Genomic DNA, 6,380 nt, shown 5'->3' with positions numbered 1-6,380 from the left:
TAAATCGGTATTGTGCTGGCAAATGATCTGCTTGATGACTTTGGCGTAAAGATTTCTGAATTGCTACTTTTCTCGTTTTGACTTTTTTCAGTGATTTTTGGTATAAAAATTTAACGTTTATATGATTTATAATAGGAATTTCGTTTCTTATTTGATCTATTTCGTCTTCGTTGTCATTGTCAATTGTCAAGTTCGTCAAAGCTTGGAAATATTCCCTTGACTCGTCTTCCGTTATTTCCGCGTTTGATTCAATTATTGGCTCAAATTTATTTTCAAATTGTACTAGTTTGTCAGTACGATTTACTGTGACTAAAATTTCTTTTGGACTTATCTTACGTTTTGTTAATTCTTCTACAATGAGTAGTAAAAGTAGGTTTTGACATGAATTCCTTATTAATTGTTCATTTATATAATGTTCTAAAATTTTTATTAATTTTTTTAGTTGTTGTTTTTTGCCTTCTAATTCGAAACCTAAATCTTGACGAGCGTGGAGAAATTTTATACATTCTAGTAATGTTGGTTCTCTACTAGTTATAAATTTCGAATCTACTTTTCCTATGCAGTTTCTTAATATTAATAGTGCTTCCTCATTTCGTTTGTCTCTCAAATCGGCTCCCGTAGCCATGTTTGTAAAAAAAATTTACTTTTGCCTAATCCTGCTTTTCGTTAAAAAAATTTATCCGGAGGTATCCCCAATTGTTACGTCTCACGTAACGGCCGCGAATTGACAAGAATTACTCAAACGCGACTGTCTCTTTTCGGTCAACGCGTTAGCGTTTTACCACGGGTGCGAGACTCAAACGAAAGCAGGGCGGCAACATACCTAAAGTACCGAGTAAATAAGTAATAATTAAATAATTTACCTGTAGTTTAAGTGGTTCAGAAACTCATACCTCAGAACCCAGAGATGAAAGTGGATTAGGTATAACTCTCAAATAAGTTATTATAGAAATAGATTTACAATATTTATTGATCAAATAACAGAAGGTGCATAGTGTCACAGAGTAGAATACAGAGTCTTTTACAATTGTTTTGCGTTCTCTTTTATAGCACAAAATACATAAAAACTAATAGATAAAGGGTTAATCCCAGAAGGGGTAAATGCGTCACTGAGATTAAAGTCAGCTATTAAATGACTATTGCTTTTAATTACGGGAACTCCCCTTCCATAAAAAATTCCAATTTTATCGCCATAAAATAGTCTGACTCGTCCTCGACGTAACACTGGTATTCACATCTAGCGTTGCAAAGTGAGCGCATGAGATTGAATAATATTGACTAATACCTAAGTTCTTTCTCTTATTGTAATTAACTGAGCAAGACGTTTCCTTTCCTATAATTCGAGCTCAAGTTATAGAATATCTCGCGCTATAAGAAACTTGTGCGAAATATATCCTCTATCGTACAAGGAAGACTTTAGCTCTGCTTATGGGACAATTCGCACCATAAGAAACTAGGGCATAGTCTGACTTTCCTTGAAACCTTACTCATATTCGCATATATTTGATTTATCAATTTATTTTATTGACAATTAGAGTAACTTTACAAGAAACGAATTCTTACTCATTAACGCAACTAGACACGAGAGTACGAATTATTAATTATAAGTGATATGAATATCACATTTCGCGAACGTGACAGGACTCTTGTTACATTAGTTTGTGTTAATTATTTGTTATTAATTCGTTATTAGTTTGTAATTTATACATTGTATTATACGTTTATTATCAAATATGCCGAAAAGAAACAAACAAATGCGAGCAATATTATATAAAAATGCGTCACTAGAAAAAGAATTAAGTGAATTGCGTAATTGGTATATGGAACTTGCTAATTCGTTTGTCAATTTAGGCAATAATTATAAGAAAAATATGAGATTGTTTGATACTAGCTTAAGAAATATTAGTTCATACACTGCCCGTCAATCACTTTTGCCATGCTTACCTCAAAATTAGGCAAACTTGAAAGTTTTGTATCTCGGTCGGAAATCATCGTATCACAAAAAACCGCAGGGCATTTTAAAGGTAATTGCAAAAGCTTCCATTTAAGACGTGCAGAGACTTAAAAATGAAAATATGTGTTTTTTACAGTAAAAAAACTGATTAAAAAAATTTAAATTTTTTTAACCTCGACTTAAATCAATGCCAATTTAGAACCAGGCGGTGGAGGGCGAATCAACCTGAGGGGTTCGGAGAGTAATGTCTTTCCCTTGAAAATGAGCTCCCGCGAGGTTCTATCCGATGTTTTTTAACCGAGTTACGGCGTTTTTTGTAAAAAGCAACCTTTTTTTCCAATCCTCAATCACTTCGACTTGCGTACGTTTTGGAAAAAAATGCCAAAGAGAAAAAAGTTTCATTTTGTGTCTAAGAATACGAAAATAAAGTCAAAATAAAGAAAAAGAGAAAAAAATTTTTTTCGGTTTTTTAGCGCATTAAAAAAATAAAAGAATTTAACTTTTTTTTACGCTTAGTTTTAGTTTTTTTGTGATTTACTACGTCCCTAGACATTTTAAAACTAAGCGTAAAAAAAAAGTTAAATTTCTTTATTTTTTTAAGGGGTTAGGTCCAGTCATGATTTTCAAAAAATCGATTTTCTTTTTATTACATTTTATAACGCGCGATAAATCACTCGTTATGTCTCTCTCTCTCTAACAACTACTTATATATATATATATATACTTATATATCCACATTTAAACCTTCTCATGTAATTATATGTACGAAGCCTGGATGTGGCCGTCGCAGCAGACAACAGCGTGCGAGGTAAGAGAGAGACGGCCGCGCGACAAGAACCGACTTAGGTTCGACAGAGTAGAGGAGAGAGAGAGTGGGGGGGACGCTGCCGCGACATTAGCTCGAGACTCGCGTTAGAGAAAGCACGTGTTCTTGCCGACCGGCTTTCAAGAAAGAAAATCGCGACATCGCTCTTCTGCATACAGACATCTCGTTTTGGCCCAGCGGCGGTAGATAATCGAAGCCGGATCTCGTGAATAGTGTGCTGTATTTCAAGATAGTGCGCAGGACAATTCACGTGCGAACGGGGTGATCGTTTCCCTGGCAGTCGAATATTTAACAAGGCTCATCGGTGGTCCGACGCACTTTTGTAAGTACTTACTTGCGTACCTTGCCACTCTCTCGTTAGCTAATCGTTCTCTCTCTCTTTATCCCCGCACTGCTTTCCTTGTAAACTTATAAGATATATAAATATCATTTATTTTGCGTAACCTCTTTTCTTATTTATACCTGACTCTACAACTTTCCACGCTTCTCCGTCAGTGATTTTACTTAGGGATTAGCTGCTATGCCCACGACGCTCCTGCGGGCCTTAAGGCGTGATTAAGTTTCCGGGCACATCCGCGCGCGGTTGCTGTACACCCGCTTCGAGCCGTATAAAATAATACATGATCTCTCGCGAAATAACGCGGGCGAATCTACTCCCCGTTATAATTTTCTAAAAGTATAACATTTTGAAAGTATTCCCTGAAATTATTAGACCAATCGGACCATTATTCACCGAGATATACAACTTAGAACACACCTACCTCGATTGTTTAAAAACGTCGAACTTAAAAGTGTCGAACCGACGTTCGTTGGAAAACACTCGAGAGGCCAGAGTTGCTCTACGACGGAAGAAAATCGCTGCTGGGGCAGCTGATAAGCAAAAGGAAGGTACATTGTATGGTCCTGGAATAGATGATACTGTATAGGTATGTAAAAAAAATTTTTATCTGCATGTAAACTATACTCAAAACTTTAAACGCGTTTTTCTCGAAACCACGTTCTCCAAGTCGGTGATCACTGAAACTCGAAAACGGTTATATCGATCCTTTTGAAATTTTAACGACTTATTTTACGTATAATTGTCCTCCGGATGGACGAAGGATTTTTTTGTACCATGAAAGTTTTTTTTTACAGCCGAAAAAGTGACGAAAATTTGGGTAAAAAAAAAATTTGACTTTGAACGTCCGCCATGTTACGAAAAATCAAAATATAACTAAACACTTCGTCCATCTGGAGCATTAACTGATTTACTAAAGATCCTCGTTTATTTTTTTTGATTTCAGATGATCCAGACTGCTGCAATCGTGATCACCGCAAAACGTCTTTTTTTTTGGAATCTCGGCAAATTGACTATATCTCCTAATATTATGGACATTTTGACATAAAAATTTTTCTGTAACTTCTTGAAATGTGTATCTTTAATGTACAAAAAGATTTATTCATGAATAATAAAACCCGTCTTCACAAAAAATGTGCAAAAAAAGCGTTTTTTTTAGCCTTACAACTGGACCTAACCCTATAATGCGCTAAAAAACCGAAAAAAAATTTTTTCTCTATTTCTTTATTTTGACTTTATTTTCGTATTCTTGGACACAAAATGAAACTTTTTTCTCTTTGGCATTTTTTTCCAAAACGTACGTAAGTCGAAGTGATTGAAGATTGGAAAAAAATGTTGCTTTTTACAAAAAGCGCCGTAACTCGGTTAAAAAACATCGGATAGAACCCCGCGGGAGCTCATTTTCAAGGGAAAGACATTACTCTCCGAAACCCTCAGGTCGATTCGCCCTCCACCGCCTGGTTCTAAATTGGCATTGATTTAAGTCGAGGTTAAAAAAATTTAAATTTTTTTAATCAGTTTTTTTACTGTAAAAAACACATATTTTCATTTTTAAGTCTCTGCACGTCTTAAATGGAAGCTTTTGCAATTACCTTTACAATGCCCTGCGGTTTTTTGTGATACGATGATTTCCGACCGAGATACAAAACTTTCAAGTTTACCTAATTTTGAGGTAAGCATGGCAAAAGTGATTGACGGGCAGTGTATATGAATCATTTAGCTGACACTGTAGAGCATATAATGGCATCTAGGCCAGCTCCAGGCGCTTAACTTATATTGTTATTTATTAAATAAACTTGCAATATAAAATATGCAATTTGAATTTGAATGATTATTTGTCAAATCTTCTGTATTATTAAAATTAATTGATTTATATCATTCATATTTATAATTAATTTTGAATTGTTTATATACTTTGGATTTCTTTGAGTTGATATTGCAAGGTCGAACGAAAAACGTCCAATATATAACTCTACTGAGTGTACTTCCGAAACAATTCTAAACAAACTTAGTGAATCACTAATTGGTGAGGAATTGACCGTGCAACAGAAAAGAACGCACGAATGGGAAAGAGATGTAGTAGATGAATTAAAAACATTTCATACTGATCAGTTTAAGTTGCAAAATGATTTTAAAACAATTTCTGAAACTATTAACAATTTGAGTAATAAAGTTGATAGATTGATAAATAAATTAATTGAACAAGATCAAATAATTAAGAATTTAGAATCAAATTTAGAAAAGTCAAATAAAATTATTTCTATTTTAAAAGATAGATGTGAAGATAATTTCAATGATATTATTCGAGTGAAAAATAATGTTACTATGGAAATGAATGAAACATTTTCAGTACTTCGTGAGAATATTGATAAAATTAAGAATAATGATCAAAATAGATCTATTGTTAATGAAACTATTATTACAATTAAGCAACCTGCTTTAACGTGTCCAGTTTTTGATGATAGTTATCAATATCGACCAGTAAAATATTTAAATGATCTCAAACGTTATTTGCAAGCAAGTAATTACAATACTGCTCAATTGTTATGTTTGTTATCTCAATTTATGACGGGAGTAAATTCTTCATGGTATGATTTAGTACAGCGTGAAATTAAAAATTTTGAAGATTTTGAAATATTATTTAAAGAGAAATTTTGGAACGCTGAAATACGTAGAAATATTACTCGCGAAATAGAATTTGGTTAATATTTTGGTGGAAAATTGTCACGTTATAATTATGCTATACATAAAATTAATTTAGCATTTGATATAAAAAAAAATCTAGATGAAGAAGAATTAATAGATAAATTATCTCGGCATTTTGATAGGGATGTACGTCTATTAGTTCAAACGAGACATATAAAAAAGATATCAGAATATATTAAGATTTTATCTTCTTTGGATAATGAAGATTATATTAGTTCACGTCATACTCAAAAAGATAGCGGCGGAGAACAACAAATTAATAGTAAAACAATTGAAAGTAATAAGTCAAATAATAAGAATAACAAAGTAAATAAAAATAATAATAGTGCAAAACCGATTTTACATGATGTACCAAGTACTTCTTCGGGAAACGAGTAAATGTTGCTTCTCGGAAATCGGATAAACGCAAAAGCTTGCAACGAGTTGCAACATTGAAATCCAATAATACTTTAGTATCGAAATAATTATTAATTATTTTTGAAGATCCGAGACGTAAAATTAACGGTGAATTATCAAATAATGATAATAGCAATGGGGGCAGAATTTGTCCTGAAATA

This window comes from Phymastichus coffea, unplaced genomic scaffold (genome assembly GCF_024137745.1).
Source record: "Phymastichus coffea isolate CEN01 unplaced genomic scaffold, Cenicafe_Pcof_1.1 PCOF00003, whole genome shotgun sequence".
Taxonomy (NCBI): Eukaryota; Metazoa; Arthropoda; class Insecta; order Hymenoptera; family Eulophidae; genus Phymastichus; species Phymastichus coffea.
The sequence above is the reverse complement of the archived record's forward strand: the minus strand, read 5'-3'. Positions refer to the sequence as shown.